The sequence below is a fragment of the Megascapheus bottae genome, chromosome 15, assembly GCF_031878675.1.
Source record: "Megascapheus bottae isolate mThoBot1 chromosome 15, mThoBot2.hap1, whole genome shotgun sequence".
Lineage (NCBI taxonomy): Eukaryota > Metazoa > Chordata > Mammalia > Rodentia > Geomyidae > Megascapheus > Megascapheus bottae.
Genome location: NC_143523.1, coordinates 35,716,395 through 35,739,994, shown reverse-complemented (window position 1 = coordinate 35,739,994; position 23,600 = coordinate 35,716,395).

Sequence of the window (23,600 nt, the reverse complement as noted above, 5' to 3'; positions counted from 1 at the left end):
TTGGCAATTGCAGAGAACAGGGGAGCCTCCTCAGTCCTGGTCATGCTGTCTGTGAGCTGTGCCTATTGTCTGCTCCTCTACAGGAGTCTGAGCTTCCCTCTTTCTTCCTTCCCTTGGGTTTGACAGTACTGAGCCATACAATAGCTGCACCCGTCCCATCCCCGAATACCTACCAATGTATGTCCCCCATTAAAACATGCCTTCTTGCTTCCAGCACCAGCAGAGTGAGTTTTCACGGAGGTCGCACGAGTTTCTATGGTTGTTGCTGTTGTTTGTGAGTTTGTTGTTGATGGTAGTGGTGGTAGAAAGCAGAGTCTAAGCGCTATTTGGCTGAAGACTCATGACTGATGCTGTAACACTTGAACTCCGGCTCCACTTCCTGCTTTTTGATAGTTAATTGGAGATAAGAGTCTCTTTGGACTTTCTTGTCCAGGCTGGCTTCAAACCTCAGCCCTCAGATCTTAGCTAGGAGTACAGACATGAGGCACTGGCACCCAAAGGCTTCTGTTTTAAGATGGGTTTTGAATCTATTAGATCAACTTCTCTGGTTTTCCATGATGTCATGCATCAATAGACCCTCATCTTCAGTGCTTAGAGTGGCCTGGAAGAATTTTTTTTGATGCACTTGATGACTTATTTTGAATGTATATCTTTTTATTTCCCCCCAGTCATGGAGCTTGAACTCTGGGCCTGGGTGCTGTCACTGAGTCCTTCAGCTCAAAGCTACCATCCTACTCCTTCCGCCACAGCGACACTTCCGGTTTTCTGGTAGTTAATTGGAGATAAGGGTCTCAAGTTCTGTAGTGCCCCCATTGGCTTTTAACAGTGATCCTCAGATCTCCACCCCCTGAGTAGCTAGGATTACAGGCGTGCGCCACCGTGCCCTTCATGGATGTACATCTTTGGCTACCAGACAAGTCATGGAGTCACTGCTCTTGATACTGATGGCCACCTGTGGCTCATCCATAGGTGGAAAGTTGGGTTGACTGAATTTGTTTTTCTTTTTTCTTGGTGGGGTACTGAAGATGCCGCTCATGGTCTCATTCACAAGCAGCACACACTGTAGCCCTGAGATAACGTGCCCCAGCCAATGAAATTGCTTCTGCAAAACACCACCAAGGCCTTGTCACCTGCAAACAAGGGTATTTCGACTAGCTTGAGGCATTGTTCTGGTATTCCAAAGCAAGAAACATTACCTCCATATTTTTCCTTTTTAAAAGGTAGCATGAGTGTCCTTCAAAGCAAAGTGAAAGAGATGTGCTGTTTAATCTTGGCACCAGCTGCTAGAGGGTTGCCCTGCTAGAGGAAAGCGTTTGGATATCCTCTGCAAGGAGCCTGCCCTCACCTGTTACCATCTGCACAAACTGCAGGTAACTTATTAAAAAATCATCCAAAGTAATTCACTGGATGGTCCTGATCAAGGCTCCATAGATATTGAGGGGATGGGGGAGGGGAAATACACCTGTAAGACTGTGTTCTGGAGAGAGCTTGGCTTGGAATGCACCGAATGTCAGGTCATTATGTCAAATGCTCCCATCCCATGGGTATTCCATCTCTAAAATACTAGCCCATCATAGTGCTTTGGTGCTTAGAACCCTCATTTGCATTGCGGAATCTGCTCAGTGCAAAAGATCCATCCCAATCTATCTGTGAATTCCTTCCTTCCACATTTAGGTCCTCCACTACAAGGAATATCATGTATCCTCGTGTGTCCATTCATTCTCCATAAAGTAACCTCTCACCATTTATCTGACAAACTTCTACACATACTTCTAGACCCTACTCAAATTATACATAGTTAATGATTCTCCTCTGCCTCTACCTGTTCATTAAGGTGTATATATTAGTATTTAGATTCATTTTTCAGTTCCAGACACAAGATGTTCATACATTAGAGATATCTTCTTTTTATATTAAAAACTGCATTTATTTATTTTTTGCTAGTCCTGGGGATTGAACTCAGAGTCTGAGCATTGTCACTGAATTTTGGTGCTCAAGGCTGACACTCTACCACTTGAACCATAGTACCACTTCTGGCTTTTTCCAAGTAGTTGATTGGAGATACGGGTGGCATGGGCTTTTCTGCCCAGGCTGGCTTCGAACTTCCATTCTCAGATCTCAGCCTTCTGAATAGCAAGCGTGAGCCACCAGTTTGCAGCTAGACATATTTTCTTACTTATGGTTGATTATTTCATTGGAACATGAAGTCTGAGGCCTTGTATAAAAAAGTTACTGTTTAAAAATTTAGTATAGTAAATTTTACATACCATACAATCCTCACATCTAAAAGTGGGATTTAAATTTTGGTAAATAGATATGCCTGTATCATAATCAAGATATAGATCACAGAGAATTCCTTTGTGATTCCTTCCAGTCACTTTCTGCCCTAAAAACCAACTATAGCTCTGATTGCTATGACCATAGAGGCATTGTGTGAGATATAAAAGGTATAAGTTTTTGATGGTGTAGGTCTGGGGTGGCGTCTAAAATGTTGCACTTCTAATAAGTCTCCAAATGATTATTTTGATAGCACACAGTGAGAGCCTCTGCAATTCAAAATGTGAACCAAGACAAGTGCTGGTAGCTCATGCCCATAATCTGAGCTACTCGGGAGGCTGAGATCTTTTGCTGCCCAGATAATGTCTACAAGACTGTGCCTCCAATTAACCAGCCAGTGATATAGCTCCAGTGGAAGCATGGCAGTAATGACCAAAGAAGCCAAGTCAGAGCATGATGCCCTGAGTTCAAGCCCTGGTGCCAACACACACACACACACACACACACACACACACACACACTCACACACACACAGTGGTCCTGAGGAAGTCCCATCAGCATCAGCATCACCTGAAAACTTCTTAGTCACAAAGCATCTCAGGCCCCTCAAGCATGTTGCATCTGACCCTGTAACTGTGTCTCTAGATAATGGTTTGTGTTTAAGAAGCTCTATGTGGAAATCATTGATATACAAGAAACTGCTAAAAATGCAGATTTCCTTTAAAGTGTTTAATTTAGTAAGTCTTGGGTGAATATTTGGAGTCTGTACTTTTGAACAAGTTTCCTTTGAAGTTCTGAAGCAGATGTCTGAGGACATTTTTAAGAATCTCTACCTTGGCATATTTTTAAACCTAAGTGTCAATTTCCTCACCTATAATGAATGCAATAAATTATGTTTGTTTAAAAGTGAATGGAGCTAAGATTTCTGGTGCCTTTTCAATTCAATGATCTATATTCCAAAAGAAGTGACATTTTGTTCTTTGTAACTAATAAGAAACATAAAAAGGAAGGTTATAAAGCTATTTTTATCCTTCCCAGGCCAAGTTTACCTCTCTCAAAAGAGAAGCTACACTTTAAAAATATGTATATGTGTGTATATATATATATATATATGTAAGACACCAGTGACTTACATCTGTAATCCTAGCTACTTAAGATCTGGAAGATCATAGTTTGAGGCCAGTCTTCATAGAAAAGTCTGTGACATTTCATCTCCAAAATTATCAGCAAAAAGGAGAAGTGTTAAAGATATGGCTTAGGTGGTAGAGCACCAGCTGTGAGTTCAAACCCCAGTAATGAAAAGAGTTTGCTTTGGCATCTTACAAAAATAGTTCTTAGTTGGTATTACATTAAACTTTTCAAAACATTACACATGCACATGATTTTGGCAACATGCAAATGTGCATACAACAAATTAAAATTTTTAATTAGCTTCTCACTCTTTAACCCAGGGTCTGGTTTCGAATTTTGTCTTGTAGTCAACTGCATCATTAATTCAGAAACATCACTTACTCCTATATTCTCCAGGTAGCAAAGATACATGAGGAAGAAAATAGACAAAATCCCGACTTTCAAAACACCATGGGTCCTGGGACATGAGTGGCTACACCTATAAGCCTAGCCACTCAAGAAGCTGAGAACTGAGGGTTGCAGTTTAAAGCCAGTCCAGGTGGAAAAGTCCAATTAACCAGCAAAAAGCCAGATGTAGAGCTGTAGCTCACGTGGCAGAGGACTAGCCTCGAACACAAAAGCTCAGGGACAGCATCCAGGCTCATGGAGTTGTGGAGTTCAAATCCCAGGAACAATGTAGAAAAGAAACAAAACAAAACAACAAATAGACACAGGAATACCACAATGGCCTGGGAAAGGTGAATTTAAGCACTTGTTAAAATTGTAGATTTCTTAAAGGGGCATCAGTCTTCTTAGATGGCATCAACCTTTGCTCCAGGCATTATACTGTGGCTGGTGGTAAAGGATAGACTCAGTCTATCTTTAATAAACTGAGAATCTACATGGGAGAAAGATATCAAAACACAGTGAATTAAATGAGTGGCAATACAGACCTTTGTTCATTCAACAGCAACAAAATTCCCTGAGAGCACAAAATTGTGTGTAAATGAATTGGAAATAGTCTGTATAGAGGCCAAAGAGCCTGTTGGGCACTAACAGGAAATATAGTGACTTAAGTCTGTGATCTGATGGGGAAGGATATTGACTGGTGGGTCTTCAAAATGTCAACTTCAGCCTAAATGAAAGAAGCCTAAATTGAATCAGGAGCTTGATACATGGTAAGAGGAATTATTACCTAGAAGATTAGTGCAGCAGTGAGACATAGGGTGGCCTATATAAAGAGAGAGCATGGAGAAAGAGAAACAAGTTCAGCTGCTATTGCAGTATCTGGGGCCAAAATAAGAGCCTATAAATAAGGGTGATTGTATGCAAAGCTTAAGAGTTCTGAAAAGGAGGATGGGCATGAAACCTGGCTCTAATTACATATAGAAGCTGAAAAATAGACCAGTCCAAACAGATCCTAAGTTGGTGAGAGGAGTGTAACAAGAGTAAAGGTGCTCATCTTGGTGATCTTTGCGAAGGGGATAGTAGTTTAGTGGAAGACCTACAAAATTTAAGGTTATTAAATGTGTGGTATCAGAGTGGAATTTCCCTGACGATGGGTAGGTGTGTATGATCAGGACTGAGAGCAAGCACATGTGAGGATGGATTTGAAACTGTAAACTATGAATTGTTTCCCAACAGTATAGGAGACAAAGAGAGAAATGAATGAGACAGTACACACTGAGTTGGGGGGAATAACTACAGTGAAAGAATGCTATGGTTTGGATACAGTTTGAGTGTGTCTTCCAACAGCTCATGTTTTGAAGTTGTAGTTGCTATTGGGTTAAGGAGTTGAAAACAATCCAACTGAGGTGTTCAGAGGCATGGTGTCTGGGAGGTGATTACACTTAGATGAGGGCACCGGGGTGGAGAGCCCAGAACTGAACATGAGTGACATTAGAAGAATAGGAAGAGATGCCAGAACAGATATGCACATGTGTTCTCCTTGTCTTTACTATGATTCCCTGTACTATCTTATTATCAGCATGAAGGCCACCACTAAATGTAACCCCTCCACATTAGACCAGAACTTTTAGCCAAAATTACTATTTTTTTTACTTAATAAGTTTGTCTGCATAAGAGTGTTTCATTATAGTAATAAGAAATTTACTGGGCTGGAAGTTTGGCCTTCTGGTAGAGTGCTTGCCTAGCATGTGCAAAGACCTGAGTTTGATTCTTCGGTATCACATACATAGAAAAAAGCCAGAAGTGGGGCTGTGGCTCAAGTGGTAGAGCTCTAGCCTTGAGAAAGTCCAAGGACAGTGCTCAGGCCCTGTGCTCAAGCTCAGGACTGGCAAAAAAAAAAAAAAAGAGAGCCAGTTATGTGAAGAAAAAAAAAGCCAAGCAAGAGCACAAAACAATGAGCTTAAGCCAACTGGCAAAGTAAAAACCCACCTAGGTGAATATCAAGAATGTTCTTTAAAATGGAAGATTAGAGAAATGAGTCCCATAAAAACAAAGCCATCATTTCTAGCCAAACACTGGGAGGACTAGCCAATACTGTGATTGCAACCTTGTAAGAGACCCTAAGACACAACCACCCAACTCTTGTGTTCCACAGGCTCTGAATCACTGCTGCTGTAATAAACGTTAATTGCTGGTTTAAACTTCTAAGTGTTGGAGGGATTGTTTTAGAGCAATACACAATCACTCTTTCCTCAGGCATTCCAGAGATCTTACTTGGAAAAGCAAGAAGGCCTTTATTTTTTCTTTCTTGGTTTGTATTCCATAACCCTGTTTCCCTCCTCAGCAAATGAGCAGGAGCACATATGTTGAGTTCACATGAGGTTCTGCTCTCTAGATAGCACTTTCTGGAATCTCCTCACTCCCAGCCTAATGTCTACCATCTGCTTTTCATGTCCATGAAGAACTTTTTCTCCCCAGTTCTTGAACTCTGGGCCTGGGTGATGTCTCTGAGCTCTTCAGCTCTAAGCTACCACTCTACTGCTTGAGTCACAGCACTACTTCCATCCACTACTTTGTGATCAGGTTATTCTCTTATTCCATGATTTACTTATTCCATTCTCCTGATCTCTGACTCTGAGTAACAGTAGAATTTTATATATGATACTGCAAATTGAATCCAGGTCCTCACATCACTTGATAAGTACTCTACTACAATGCAATTGTGAGTTATGATATTTTCATTTGTATTTATTTATTTATTTATTTATTTATTTACAACTGGAGCTTGAACTTAGGTCCTGGGCACTATCCACGAGCTTTTAACTCAAGGCTAAAGCTTTACCACTATTTGAGCCACAGATCTGCTTCCAGCCTTTTGGTGATTGATTCAAGATCAGTATTTTATGGACTTTCCTGCCACTGTTGATTTAGGACTATGATCCTCAGATCTCAGCCTCCTGAGTAACTAGGACTGCAGTTGTGAACCACTAGTACCTGACAACCCTCAGTCCGTTGCTTCTAGTTTGTTTTTCAGATGCCTTCTCATTCTTTTGCTGAGGATGGCCTTCGACTGTAATTGCCCTACCTGAATCTCCAGACTAGGTGGGATTTTAGGCTTTAAGCATCATGCCCAATTTTTTTTCAAGAGAGAGTTTCTTAGTATCTTTTGGATGTAGAGAAAATATTTTCAGATGACACATCTGATAAAGGACTTGGATTGAGCATATGTAAAGAATCTTTATAATCACATCAAGACAACCCAATTTAAAAATGATTTGATTAGACATCTTGAAATCATATGTACAGACATAAGCAAATAAACAGATGTTCAGTATCATTCATTAGTCATTAAAGAAATGGAAACTAATGACCTAATGCTTCACACCCACCGGGATGACTACAATCAAAAAGACAATACTATACTGAGCATAGTAGTACACATGTGTAAACCTAGCACTTGGGAGGTGAAAACAGGAAGGATAGAAGTTCACAAGCAGCCTGGGCTACAGTGTTCTGTTTTCTCTTTAGAGCCATGCTGTTCAACAGTTGTCTCTTTTGGTTTGAGGGGAGCCACCTAAAGGTCCCAATGCTTTCTAGCAATGGATGCTTCCTTTGGGCTAGTGACAGTTTTCATTTGTTCTAGAACAGTTCTATGCTACCCAGGCCTTCAGATATAAGAGAACCATTCCTCCTTTTCATCCTGAAGTCCCATAACTATAAAACCAGAATCATCAGAAGGTGGAGCACAGTCAGGAGAGCTGTGAATGGCAGATGTTTGGCACACATGCAACTCAAGCATTTGTCATTGTGCCACAGCATCTGAACAGCTGTCCAGGTTAGCTCACAAATCCCACAAGCTCTCTTCAAGTACAGGCCAGAAATTTTCATTGTCCAGGTAAGGCCCATGATGGATGCATGAACTTCCTCAAGCCCCCACCTCTCCATATCTCCTTAGTGCTAAGGTTCAGTGTTGAGTGAGTCTCTGAATCTAGGTCAGAGCCACAGTGTGGGAAGGGAAGCAAGCAGAAAGCCTGAAAGTGTGGGGGGGGGGGGGAGGAGGGAAGTGGAGGAGGGTGGACTAACACTTCTCTTGTGTGACAAAAGCTTGCTTTAAGGGAGTTTCTGTTATGTGTTCTTTACATTGATTCCAAGACTAGTCTTGTGCGTTTTGCAGTTCCCCCTTTAATTGATAACAAGAACCAGTTTTGAGTACCAAATAGCAAAACAAGCAGAAGAGTATTTAGACATCTTTGGCTTAGTTAGCATTTTGATTAATAAGGTATGAGAAGGGATTCATACATTGTGATTCTATTTTAGGAATGTTCTAAGCTGTCTTGGATAGCTAGAACTCTTCTTCAATAGGTCAGTTGCATTACCCTAGTGTTGAGCAATGTGGTCAGAAGACAGGTTCCTGGCAGGTCCCTCTGAGGCAAGGGAGATATCCCAGAAATTAGGACAGGATCGTTCAAGCTGGGAGCAGGGGGCAGTATAATGAGGCTTCTCCCGCAATGGGGCCAGGACAGTATTGATCTGTTCTTTAAGTTATCTGAGTGGATATGGGTAGTCTCATATAGAAATTGGTTTAATAACATCCATCTTGTATGATCAGTGAAATGCAGTAAGACAGTATTGTTAACACTGAGGGGAGCATGGTGTTTGTGGAGAAAAACATCCTGATTGTGCTCACATTCCATTTTAGAGCCTACGAAAAGAAAGGCTTCCAATACCTGAAAAACAAATTTGGAAATCAGCGGTCCACAAATTCTCATTAAAAAAAAAGAATTAAAAAAAAACGTTTTGGGTTTTTCCAAACCTATTAACAATTTTATCCAGTGAGTGTAAATCTTTGGACAATCTATAGGCATTTTCAGAAATTTAGTCCCTTCCTTTAAAAAATGTCTTTTTAATTTAGATTGTGACATAAATATTCTAGGTAGAATCAACACCATGCCTATACATTATGGCCAGGAGAATTTTTTTTCTTTGCTACTATCACAACGACCTGTTTCTAATTGCCTTCAAAGCAATAAATGAATGCCCTGCACTATTAATTCTTTATGTAATCCAAGTCAACATATATTGTACTTTACTAAGAAGGATGTTTGCAATTTTACTCACCAGTTTAAACAGTAATAAACATGTGAGTGCTATAAAAGTTGTTAAACAAGTCTACATACAGCCCTTTCATAAACAAATTGGTTCCATGTTCCCTGAGTCATATTAGTTGTGCTTCCTACAAAGCCCAACAGGATGTGATTATAGTCAATGTGGTATCAAATTTATTATCAGTTATATGTGATTGAGAAGGTTTTCATGCTCAGGCCATCTCAGAAGATCTTCATGGAAAGGGAGAAAAGAGATTAGTTCTGTCAAAGGGATTTGATAGTTGGGCTTGCTGTAGAAATCTAGGATAAAATGTATACTCCTCATTCCTTTTGTACTTCTTTCTGCTTTCAGAACCTTTCTTCCCCATATTCTTCTCCTTCTCTTCCCCTTCCCTTCTCTATTGTTTTTTCTCCCTTGTGACCAGGTTTATAAGAGGACTTTGCTCAACATTAAGGGTTGGGAAACTGTACCTCCAGTGTACAATAGGAAGGAATTCTCCTAAGTTCCAACAGGAGATGAACTTGGAGGACATTATGTTAAATGAAATAAGCCAGTCACAAAACGACTACAAAAGGCACTACACCAGTCTTGAGAGAAAGGTGAGGAACACATAAGAGAAACACCCTATGAGCACTCATGAGACTGGTCAATGGCTCCACTTCTATTGAGGTTCTAGGATCTGTTCCCATTGTAAACTGTGGATGTGATCTACTTCCACAAAGAGACTGGCATAGACTGAAATCTAACCCTACAGATGTTCAGGGAGACAAAGGAATTCAAGAATCAATCACGGGTCACATCTGGAATCACGGAGTATGATTCCACTTCCATGAGTTATCTGGAACAGTGAGCAACATAGAGAAAGCAGATTGGTGGTTTCTGGGTTCTGGTGGATTGGGATGGAGCATTGTTTACGCAATAAAAAGTATTTGTTTTGCCACTGAAAATGTTCTGGACAGTTGTTGTTGGACAACAATCTGAATATATTAGTGCGATGGTAATATTTTCCCCTGGCTGGGGGGCTTGAACTCTGGGCCTGGGAGCTGTCCCTGAGCTCTTCAACTCAAGGCTAGCACTCTACCACTTGAACCACTGCGCCACTTCCAGTTTTCTGGTGATTAATTGGAGATAAAAGTCTCATAGACTTTACTGCCTGGGCTGGCTTTAAACTGCTATCCTCAGTTCTCATCCTCTTGAATCGATAGGATTACAGGTGTGAGCCATCCGTGCCAGGCTTTGGTAAATTTTGTTATGTATTTTTTTAACCACAACTTTTAAAACAGCAAGTTTTATTAAAAAGATAAATCAATTGCTGAGTATAGTGGTGCACACCCATAATACTAGCACTTGGGAAGCTGACAGTGATTTTGAAGATTGGCTGGCCTATATAACAAGACTGATATCAAGATAACAAAGAAGGGGCCAGGAGTTTAGCCTAGTGGTAAAGTGCTTGCCTACCATGCACAAAGACCTGGGTTTGATTCCTCGGTAGCACATACATAGCAAAAAGCCAGAAATGGTGTGGTGGTTCAAGTAGTAGAGCTCTAGCTTTGAGAAAGCCCAAGGACAGTGCCCAGGCCCTGGGTTCAAGGCCCAGGACTGACAAAAAAAAGATGACAAAGAAAAATGAATAGACAAATATATATAAATATATATGAAATATGTTGGGAAGGTGTGGAAAATCTGACTTCTCATTAGTCTTTGATGGGAATGTAAAATAGCATCAAAAGGTTTAAGAAAAGCACAATTACAAATTCTTAAAACTAGGGGGTGGGGAGAGGAAAAGGGGGACAAAAGCATGAGAAGGGGTATCAAAGTTCAAGAAGTAATGTACCCATTTACCTGACAAATGTAACTATTCATTATCCTGACAGTAAAATACAATTAAAAAAAGACAAAGCCATAAAAAATTCTTAAATCTTTCTATATGAATGTAACCACACAAATACAACAATTCCATACTTAGAATCTATCCAGGAAAAAAATAATCTAATACATATTCTCACAAAGACATGTTTATTCCTAGCAGAATTATAAAAATTGGACACAGTCCTCAAATGCCCATCATTTGGTGAATAAACTAAATTTCATATATCCCTACAATGGAATACTATTGAGCAGTGAGAAGGACCAAGCTAGTGACACATGTGTGAACCTCTAAAATGTTATAACAGGTTGTGTTTTCATTTTCATTTTAATCTTGGCAAATGACTCTGGTCTGAAACCTCTACACCCACGAGGAAAAACAAATCCTTCTTCTCCTCAATTGTTTCATCAAGTTGTTTATGACAAAAAGCTAGCTAAAAGAACTGGCTGATTGAATGTCATAAACACTAATTTTTTTTTTTTTGCCAGTCCTGGGCTTGAGCTCAGGGCTTGAGTCCTTGGACTTTCTCAAGGCTAGAGCTCTACCACTTGAGCCTCAGCACCACTTCCAGCTTTTTTCTATGTATGTGGTACCAAGGAATTGAACCCAGGTCTTCGTGCATGCTAGGCAAGCACTTTAACCACTAGGCCAAACTCCCGGCCCAACACTAATTTTTTAAGTCTGTTTTTCAATGCGGAAATAGCTTATTAACCCCGATTTTACATATAGGGAAACAAAAGTTCTAAAGGAAAAAAGAAATGACATGACACTACCTGGTGTAAGTGACTAAACCCCAGGATTGTTCAGTCTCTCCCTACAGTAACATGCATGTCAAAGTATTTGTCCCTGTGCCTTCCTCACCCATCTACAGAGCGACTTCCTGTTTTGAAAGCAATTGATCTGGGTTAGAAGGGAGGGGAGATGGGTTTCACTCAGTCTACTCCGGTTGGCCCAGTGTCTCTATGGAAGGAAGAGCCCACAAACCATTCTTAACTAGGGGGCCTGTCTCTCTGACCATCTTGTTTCCTCTGGCTTTTATGTTTCAGAGGTTTCTGTCTTAGAGAAAAGAAACACACTCTGTCATCAGGAAGAAACAAGAAGAAGCTGAAAATGAGAGAGTCACCCCAGGGCATGAGGCCTGAAGATCAAAGAGCTGGCCAGGAGAACATTTGACCAGCTGAGAGACCGGGCAGAGGCCAGTGGTCTGCAAGGAGATCTTTAGATGTTTGTCTGTGTGAGATAGGGGAGAAGGCAACTGAATAGGCATTCCAAGAAGAGTCACTGTTTCTGAGTTTTGACAGTAAATATGCTACATGCATGACTTAATGTGAGGTTCATTTCTGAACTCACCCCAGTCCATCACCCTAGTGGGGATGGAAAACCATTGAGTTATGTCTTGGCTTTACCTTCCCACTGTCTCTAACAAAGGCAACCTGTCATGGATGTCTGCGAGGCAGTTTCACTGGCAAAATGAGATGGAATCAGTGTGACTATAGGTGTTGTGGTGGTCACACCTTACAAAGGCAAGATCACCCTCTTCTGTTGGTGTTTAACAACTGACAGGTTTCAGAACATTACGCTTCTTGGAATAATTGTCAGATCTTCTAACAATAAACTGTGGGGGAAGAAGGCAGGGAAGAGAGAAACAGAGGAGGGACACAGATCAGGAAAGGAACAGAAGACTAGGAAATTCATTCTCAGAAGCAGAGATATTTCAAGGTCATCCCAGTGTCATTTCATGCTTGATCCCACTGTCCCCTGGGTTTTTGTGGGTTCTGCAACTGGACAGACAGGGGGACAGTCGATGTTTGTTTCCCGGACCAGAACTTAGAGCTGAAAGGAGGAGGAGTCAGTAAAGGATATCTTGGATACAATGGAATGCCAAGGTCGGACACAGGTGGGGCCCATGCTGGGGGGCAGTAAACAAAGGGTTCATTGTACAGAACTTAAGAATAATAGAAAACTAAACAATGTCAGAAATGAGAGTCTACCAGCTCCGAAAGTGTATCACTGACTTAAGTTCTAAACAGTGACAGCAGTTGCTCTCGATCTCTGTTTGTAAAATACCTTTATATGGAAGCAAGTCACATAATGTAAAGCTCACCTAGTGAAAGTGCACATTAGTGGGGTTTTTGATGTATTTCATGTGATGCAGCCAGCCAGTCCGCAGTCTAAGTTTAGAATCTTTTCATCATCGATGGAACTTTAGCAAGGCAGATATAAGCTTCTCATTATTGCATCTGTATGGCTGATCCTGCAAAGGCTTCGCATGCTATATGAGAGTTAAGTTGGAGAGTTTTCATCTATATCACAGCCCCCTGATCTAATTGAATCTAGCTATACACATTTGTTTTGAAATTGAGTTCATAATAGTGTGAAATTGTTTGAGGTCTCTGGGCAGTTTTCTGCCTCCCATTCCTGCTATTTACATATTCTTTCATTTACATAGTGCATTAAAAACAAATCATAAGAACAGGGTGAGTCTCATCAAGGTGCATTGTAAGCATATGTGAATGTGCCACAATGAAACCTCTGTTGTACAACTAACAGATGCTAATAAAAAATAAATTACACCAGAAGAGAAATAGATAAAAAAAACGTTCTTTTTTTTTTTTTTTTTGATGATGCTGGGAATCAAATCCAGACTTTGCCCATGAGGACAGCTCTGTGCCATTGAGCTAAATTCTCACCCCGGTAACTTTTTTTTTTTATTAAATAATGTTTTTATTGTGATTAATAGAAGAGTTACACTATATTCACCAGATAGAAGGTGCATAACTTCACAAACATTGATACCCTTTCTCATGACATGGTCCCCATTTCCCTCCCCCCTCCCCCCGCTTATCTTGATTTCCCCCCTTCCCTACCCAATTTCAAATAACCAAGTAAGCACATATAAAATATATCAGATAACAAGGTGAAAAATTATAACAATATGAGATAACCAAGGAATGGCAAAAGAGATGAGCGATAACATAGTCACTCATTATATGGCTTTTGTTTCCTTATCCTGGCGGTCCTTACATTTAGTGTCATACTATTTGGCCTAATGTCTCTAGATGTTGTTCTATTGCAAATCTCTGCTAGGAGAGCCCAATGTTTCTACTGATTATGACAAATGAGGGAAATCACTGAGTCCATGTTCCTTTGAGTCTGGCTTACTTCACTTAGTATGATTTTTTCTAAGTCTTTCCATTTCCTTACAAATGGAGTGATGTCATTCTTTCTGACAGCAGCATAGAATTCCATTGTGTATAAATACCACGTCTTGTTGATCCACTCATCAACTGAGGGACATCTGGGTTGGTTCTACATCTTTGCTATGGTAAATAGTGCTGCAATGAACATCATTGCGCTAGTGGATTTAGTATGTCCTTGTTTCTGGACAACTGCGTAAATGCCAAGTAGTGGAATTGCTGGGTCATAGGGGAGCTCTATGTTTAGTCTTTTGAGGAACTGCCATACTGCTTTCCATAGTGGTTGAATGAGTTTGCACTCCCACCAACAGTGTAGTAGTGATCCCTCCTGGCCACATCCCCTCCAGAATCTGTTATTAGTTTTCTTGATTCTGGCCATTCTAACTGGAGTTGAGGTGGAATCTTAGAGTTGTTTTGATTTGCATTTCTTTTATGACCAGAGATGTTGAGCATTTCTTCATGTGTCTATAGGCCATTTTTTTTTCTTCTTCAGAGAAGACTTTCTTTAAGTCTTTGGCCCATCTTTTAATGGGATGGTTGTTACTTTGGAGATCACCCTGCTAACTTTTATGAGTTTTCCTTTATATTATCATCAGGTCAGTCGGGTATGAAGACACACACAAATAGCCAGAATTGGAGTTTTCTTAAGTAACAAATAGCAAAACAGAAGCATTTAAAATTGTATCTTGAAGATATCTGCATAGATACTATGGGCATTATTCAGACACAAAAGTACATTTATACATGTAAAATGATAGTAGCTGGGTGTTGGTGGCTCATACCTGTAATCCTACCTACCAGGAGGCTAAGATCTGAAGATTGTGGTTCAAAGTCAGCCAGGCCAGGAAAGTCCATGAGATTCTTATCTCTTATTAACCACTAGAAAACTGGAAGTGGTGCTGTGGCTGAAAGTGTGCTAGCCTTGAGTGAAAAAAGCTTAGAAACAATGCCCAGGCCCTGATTTCAATCCCCTCATCTGACTGGGGGAAAAAAAAGGATAATAGATCAAAGAACAATATCAAGAGAAACCATGAAAGATTCTAGTTTTCACTGCCAGAAAAAGTCAAAGCTCAGTGTTTGAATACCAACACAAATACCCACCTTAAAACAATGGATTAAAAAGTACCAACATTTACTTGTATGCACCAATATTGGGGCGTGAACTCAATTCTTGAACTCTGATCCTTAGCTTTTGTGCTCAAGCCTAGTGCTCTATCACTTGAGCCACAGCTCCACTTCTGGCTTTTTGGTGGTTAACTGGAGATAGGGATCTCACAAACTTTTCTGCTTGGGCCTGCTTCAACCCATGATCCTCAGATCTCAGCCTCCTGAGTAGCTAGGAATATAGGACTGCATCACTGTCACCCTGATCTGAAATTTCCTACAATGTAGTCTTTTTTTGTTTGTTTTTTTCAGATTATATAACAGCTGCAAATTTTTGTCAGCCTTTCTCAAATTACTGAATAGTGGTAAATTCTGATATCTTAGGCTGGAGAAAACATTTTGATAGAATTATTTTGAATTTGTTTGGGTTTATTTTCTGCAAGACTGCGGATCAAACCCAGGGTCTCATGCACTTTTCCACTAAGATACATCCACATTCTATTTTTTTCTAACATGATTATATGTGTGTGTGTATGTGTGTATGAGCCCAGTCAAGACTTCATCATAAAAACCTCTTTTAGGCTAGGAAAGGAAAAAATCAGTAGAGGCTCTCACCACTGAGATAGTTTTATGGGGAATGGGTTGTACTGGGCCTCAAAAGAACTTTTCAGTTTCTGTACTTTAAAAGAAAGAGGACTCACATGAGAGGGTCCATTTCTAGTTTCTTTTTCATAGATTTCTTTTAAAAAATTAAAATTTAATGGTCTACTTATCATACTATTTCACTTATCATTGCAGTTTAATAATAGGTTAAAATCTCTGCTTTACTAATTTGGGGTCCATTAATACATTTGCTATCGTTCTACACTGATTTAGAGAATGTTCCAGGAAATGCTTAAGTCAAAATCCTTGCAGAGGGCCAGGGGGCATGGCCTACTGGTAGAAATCCCAGCCTAACATGCAAGAAGCTCTGGGTTTGATTTCTCAGTACCATATACCCAGAGAAAAGCCAGAAGTGGTGTTGTGGCTCAAGTGGTAAAATTTAGCCTTGAGAAAGCCCAAGGACAGTGCTCAGGCCCTAAGTTCAAGCCCCAGGACTGGTTAAAAAACAACAAAAACCCTTGCAAGAAGAGAATTTCTCCTGTATACCCAACCTATTCCATCAGGAAATTTGCTCCAGTTTGCTTTCATCTTAAATCTGATCAGTTCTCTATGACTCTATCCTAGGTGAGCCTCCCTAATTTCTTCCATTAGAGTTATTGCAGTCTCCTCTCAGTCTCCTTTCCTTGTGTTTGTTTTACTGTGCTTGTTGTTGGCCTGTTTAGACCCCTTCACAAGCCTAGGCTCTATGTAAATAATTTGTCAGCATCCCACTCTGAAACCCTCCAGGGTTTTCACTCGAAGTAAAAGCCAAGTACTATATCAGCCTATACAGCCCTAACGTCACTCAGCTCCAGCCCAGTGGTCTTGGTGTTCTTCCAACACCCAGACAAACTCATCATAATCTATGCCAGACCTTTACTCTTAGCACTTCTGCTACCCCAAACTGACTTCCCAGATGTCCCTTTAAGTTCATGGTAGAGATGAAAGAGACAGAAGAAGTGTAAATTCTCCCCCCTCCTCTCTCTCTCTCTCTTTCTCTCTCTCTCTCTCTCTCTCTCTCTCTCTCTCTCTCTCTCTCTCTCTCTCTCTTTTCAAAACTTATTTTGAAAGGGAATGGTTAGATTTTAAGCAAGGAGTATTTGTACTGTATACTATATGCACAGAGCTCTAAATTAAAGCTACTCAGATGATTTTTAAAATCATCTGAATAAACAAAGGCAACCTGAGAAAACACACTGGGGTTATAGCTCAGTTTGCTTAGTACATGCAAGGCCCTGGGTTCAATCATGAGCATTGCAAAGGAAAAAATATCAATCTGAATTTAGGATATAGAGTAAACATTATTTATGGTTCCATCAACACTTTCAAAAACAGGTCCTAGCATGCCAAGATTCATGGATATAACAGACAAGTCTTAATTATAACACGTGCTAGGCAAGAACAGGCCTGAAGACCAGTGGAATAGAACTGAGGACCCAGATATTAAACCACAGACCTATGGCCACCTAATCTTTGACAAGGGAACCAAAAAAATAGAATGGAAGAAAGACAGCCTCTTCAACAAGTTGTGCTGGCAGAACTGCTTAAGCACCTGCAGAAAACTAAAGTTGGATCCTTCTTTGTCACCCTGCACTAGAATTAACTCCAAATGGATCAAAGACCTGGAGGTAAAAGCTGACACACTGAAAACTTTACAAGAAGGAATAGGAGATACACTAGGCCTCCTTGGCACAGGTCGAAACTTTCTTAATAAGGACCAAGAATCACAACAAATCAGAGAAAGGCTGGATAAGTGGGACTGCATTAAACTGCAGAGCTTTTGTATGGCAAAAGACATAGCTAGTAAATTAAATAGGAAGCCTACAGAGTGGGAGAAGATCTTCACCAACCAAACAACGGACAAAGGCCTCATATCTAAAATATATCAACAACTCAAAAAACTGAATCACTCCAAAACTAAAAGTAACAACCATCCCATTAAAAAATGGGCCAAAGACTTAAAGAGAGTCTTCTCTGAAGAAGAAATAAAAATGGCCTATAGACACATGAAGAAATGCTCAACATCTCTGGTCATAAAAGAAATGCAAATCAAAACAACGCTAAGATTTCACCTCAATTCCAGTTAGAATGGCTAGAATCAAGAAAACTAGTAACAGATGCTGCAGGGGATGTGGCCAGGAGGGGTCACTACTACACTGTTGGTGGGAGTGCAAACTCGTTCAACCACTATGGAAAGCAGTATGGCAGTTCCTCAAAAGGCTAAACATAGAACTCCCCTATGACCCAGCAATTCCACTACTTGGCATTTACCCAACCATCCAGAAACAAGGACATACTAAATCCGCTAGCACAACAATGTTCATTGCAGCACTATTCACCATAGCAAAGATATGGAACCAACCTAGATGTCCCTCAGTTGATGAGTGGATCAACAAGTTGTGGTATTTGTACACAATGGAATTCTATGCTGCTGTCAGAAAAAATGACATCGCCCCATTTGTTAGGAAATGGAAAGACTTAGAAAAAATCATATTAAGTGAAGTAAGCCAGATTCAAAGGAACTTAGGCTCAATGGTTTCCCTCATTTGTCATAATCAGTAGAAACCTTGGGCTCTACTAGCAGAGATCTGCAATAGAGCAAAAGCTTGATATATAAGGCCATATAGTATGAAGCTAATTGAAAGGACCTCCAGGATACTGAAACAAAAGCCATATAATGAATGATTGTTGTCCTTAATGTACTGTGTTATCTTTCATCTCCTTTGCTGTCTCTTGGGTACCTCATATTGTTACAGTATCTCACTTTGTTATCTGATATATTGAATTTATTTGTATTTGGTTATTTGAAATTTGATAGGGAAGGGGGGAAAACCAAGATGGGGGGGTGGGTGGTGGGTGGGGGGGAGGGTGATGGGTACCAAGACTTGTGAAAGGGTATCAATGTATGTGAATTAATGCACCTTCTATCTGGCAAATATCCTGTAACCCTTTTATTAATTACAATAAAAAATTATAAAACAAAACAAAACAAAACAAAAATAACACGTGCTAGGCTCCTGGTTCAATTTCCAGCATTGTAACAAACAAAAATAAAGGTATGAAAGAAGAAACATCACACAAATGGAATAGAATTAGCAAAAATACAGAGGCCAGAATAAAGCTAGGAATGATGAAGACTGGATAGAGAATTAAATACAAGATAGCTAGGGTTATATTATGAAGCGCTTTAAACATCCAGATGAAGGGTTCAGATTTAATCTGTTAACGAACATGATTCATAAGTGAGGTAATTAAAAAAATTTTTTTAAAATAGAGTACTCAAAAGACAACAGGTAGACAATGGCAAATGTATTTGATTTAGGATATTTCAGTGTGGAGTGTCCAGGTTTTAAAACAGAATACCATGGGCTGGGAGTTTGGCCTAGTGGTAGAGTGCTTGCCTAGAATACACAAGATCCAGGTTCGATTCCTCGGTACCACATATACATTGAAAAAAGGATGGAAGTGGTGCTGTGGCTCAAGTGGTAGAGCTGTAGTCTTGAGAAAGCCCAAGGACAGTGCTCAGGCCCTGAGTTCAAGGTCCAGGACTGGCAAAACAAAAAACAAAAAAAAAATCACAACAAAACAAAACAAACAAAAAACCAGAATACCAACTGCCTTACTCTTGGAGTTTAATTTACTTCTCTGAGGTCATCATGCCTAACGCAGACTACAGTGAATACTTCATCTGTAATTGTCATTGTGGTTATTGGCTGATGCTTGGTAGGTGACTAGACATGATCTATCTTGGAAGAATCAATGGACTCCTTAAAGTAACTGATGGAGAGTAGAACTTGTGTAGTGAAGTAACTGGGAGCAAGCATGAATTGAAATGGGGAGGATTATGGTAGTAAACAGTTCAGTTTCTTGGCACTTGCGTATGAGATGTTTTGAGATGCTTGTGCTAAGTATGATTAGGCCTATGAGCTAGTTTGTTCTTCATGACAGCCCTTGTCATAGCTCTTTCTTCACATATCTCCCTGCTTCCTGTCTTCCCCCAGTTTAAGGTTCAGAGGGAAAGATCTAACTTGATAAGGCCCCCAAAGCGAGTTTAGAAATGTGTGTTGATGATCTGTAGCCGGATTTGTCTCTTAATAGTCCCCTGTAATAGGAAATGGTAGAAAAGTAGCAGGAAAAAAAAAGAAGCAAAAGAAATGTTAGACCATCTTCCCACCCCCATATAAATAATAGAACAGAAAAAAGAAGAAAGAGGAATTTTGCTATAAGTGAGGAGGTTGAAAGGCCACAGGGTATTGTTGGGGCATCTGCTTGCTCCTGTGAGTTCACCTGAATAAAAAAAGAGAAGGTCAAAAATGTCCCTCTCAGAGGTGATGATGGGATACTTGATCAGAAATCTCTTCAAAGATTACCTGTTGCTAGGATTTGTTTCCAAGTCAGCTGGTTGTTCTTAGGGGATTATGTAGGTGAAATCTTTGATGTGAAATCCCATTTTGCTGACTTTGAGATGAACCAGGATGAAAGAGTGTGACATAGGCTTATGTGTGAATGAATACCTGAAGGATATTTTGGTGTTCCCTCCAAACAGTAAATAGCAGGAAGCATTGATGAGATTCTGTTATACAGTAGTGAAACTGAGGTGAGAGATAGTATAATCAAGTGGAAGATGTATTGTAGTAAATCAACATAGTATAATCCTTGGCAGAGTTCTGAGATGTAACTTGGGGATATAAAGGTTTGGGGGCACTGTGACAGATGAGTCCTGAAATAAACACTGAAATCTTATATCTGGTTAGAGATTCGTTTAGCTGTTTGAGACACTTAGTACTAAGTTATACATGAAAGTCTAGGAGGCAATGTTAGTTTGGATTTGTCAAAGAACAAAGTCATAAGAATTTACGTTCAAGAGCTGAATTATTTTTAGCCAATGTTTCATTTCATATAATAGAACAAGCATTCAGATGGGTTGAGCCCAGGTGGTTGGTTGTAGGGATAGAAAAATCATAAAGAAAGCAGAGGCAAAAAGTGATTTTTTTATTTCAATGCTTCTTTCTTTTTAAGATTGGTATAGAAGGACAGAAAATAGAAATATAGCTAATTGGTTAACATGAGGTTATTAAATTTTTTGTGTGATACTGGGGTTTAAACTCAGGACTTTTTGCTTGCTAGGCTGGCATGATACCATGAACTACCAGGTTTAAGAAATTTAGAAAGTTATGGCAAGAGAAACATATTTTACCTAGGAAGTATGTTATTTTTAAACAGTTCTTATAATGGAAGATGCACTTGAAGACAAGTCAAGATTAGGAGCTTGTTTCATATTACATGTGCAATCTCTTAAAGCTCTTACTCTGTGGGCTTGCATTTTCCTATGCCTGAAGTCTGCTTCATTTTTATTTAACCTCTCAGATCTGCTTGCTTTGTTCAGGTCATTATTGGGCTGATTCTACCTGTAGGATTATATCTCCACCTGCCCCCATTTTGTTTGCCAGTCTGGGGCTTGAATTGAGAGGCTGGGAACTGAGCTTGAGCTCTACCACTTGAGCCACAGCACCACTTCTGGCTTTTTCTGTATGTGATACCAAGGACCAAAGCCAGCCCAGGTAGAAAAATCTATGAAACTCCAATCTCCATTTAACCATCAGAAAACTGGAAGTGATGCTGTGACTAAAAGTGGTACAGTATTAGCTGTGAACAAAATAGCTCAAGGACAGAGCCCAGGCCCTGAGTTCAAGCCCCAGGACTGCCAAAACTAATAATAATGATGATGATGATAATAGTAATAATAAAACTGGTTGAAATGCTTCTTTGAAAATGCAATTCAAAACAACTCTAAGATTCCACCTCCCTGCAGTTAGAATGGCCAGGATCAAGAAATCTAATAACAACAGATGCTGGAGGGGATGTGGCCAGGAGAGATCACTACTACACTGTTGGTGGGAGTGCAAACTTGTTCAACCACTATGGAAAGCAGTATGGCAGTTCCTCAAAAGACTAAATAAACATAGAACTTCCCTATGACCCAGCAATTCCGCTACTTGGCAATTACCCAATTGTCCAGAAACAAGGGCATACTAAATCCACTAGCACAATGATGTTCATTGCAGCACTATTTACCATAGCAAAGATATGGCACCAACCCAGATGTGCCTCAGATGATGACTGGATCAACAAGATGTGGTATTTATACAGAATGGAATTCTATGCTCTGTCAGAAAGAGTGACATCGCCCCATCTGTAAGGAAATGGAAAGACTTAGAAAAAAATCATATTAAGTGAAGTAAGCCAGACTCAAAGGAACATAGGCTCAGTGGTTTCCCTCATTTGTCATAATCAGTAAAAACCTTGGGCTCTCCTAGCAGAGATTTACAATAGCACAAAACCTGGATACATAAGGCTATATAGAATGATGCTAAATGAAAGGACCTCCAGGATATAGAAACAAAAGCCATATAATTTGTTGTCCTTAATGTACTATGTTATCTCTCATCTCTTTTGCTGTCCCTTGGTTATCTCATATTGTTACAGTATCTCATCTGGTTATATGATATATTGTATATATGTGTATTTGGTTATTTGAAATTGGATAGGGAAGGGGGGAAACAAGATGAAGGGTGGGGGCTGGGGGGGAGGGAAATGGGGACCAAGACATGAGAAAGGGTATCAATGTATGTGAAGCAATTCGCCTTCTATCTGGTGAATATTAATTACAATAAAATATATAAAAAAAAAGAAATGCTTCTTTGAAATCAAATGATATAGCTCCATTAGCTAACAGGACCGTAGTGTTCCTGATCTTGAAATCTTAATGAGAAACTTGCCAAGAAGACTGACTCCATGTAGTTAATATTTTGTCATGGAAAGGTGTGGTCAGGCTGCCCCCTGGTGGCTATTGCAGAACTTTGCGTGTCTCCCTTGGCTCTCCCCTCCCCACCCCACTCCCTCCTCTCTCCCATGAGGCAGATATTACTATTCAGGGAAAGAAAAACTAAGAGGGCCTGGGGAAAGTCATAGAACATGCTGAAAGATGTGGTCTCCTTCTCTTCAGATCTCCGACATCATCATTTTCTGGGGGTGTGTTTATTTCTTTTAGTCTTCTGCATTTTCCAGATAGTGTTGGTCAAGTAAAGAATGCAACCGAAAAACCCAAACCAATTTTAGTTGACTATAGTTATGAGCAAACTTCAGTCTGTATCCAAGAAAATAATGTCTATGAATGTTTGACTGTGATGTATTAATGATTTCTACAGCAGTTGGATAGGCTGTAAAACAGGACAACGATCGTAATTGAGCAGGTTTAACAGGTGTGGTGGGCCCAGTAAAAAGCATGTTAAACAAAAGTTATTGGAGAAGGAGGGACAGGGGTATCATTCTTGGTTGCAAGAGACCAAATCAAGCTTAAACAGAGTTATTAACACTAAATGCCATGGGGTCAAACTGAAATGTCAAGGAAGTGATAGATCTCCAAACAGACCAGTTCTTCCTGAAAAGGGGAGATCCTAATCTACTTGCATAAACCCTATTTTCTAATCCTTACATAAACCTTGCTCTCTAATCTGGAGCTTGGGATGTATCTCAGTGGTGGAGCAGGTATGAGGCCCTGGGTTGGATTCTCAGGTGACAATAAAAAAAAATGTAGGCCAGGAATTTGGCCTAGTGGTAGAGTGCTTGCCTAGCATGCACAAAGACCAGTATTCCATTCCTTGGTACCACATGTATAGATAAATCTGGAAGTGGTACTATGGTTCAAGTGGTAGAGCTCTAGCCTTGAGAAAACTCAAAGGACAAGTTCAAGCCAGGACAGGCAAAAAAAAAGGTAACCTGATTTTAACTATTCTACTTTAAGTTTTATTTTGTATCTAGCTCTCACCTTATAAAACCCACTGTCCTGCTCTTTGCCCAGTGAGAGGTGCTTGTCTTGTTCTGCAGAA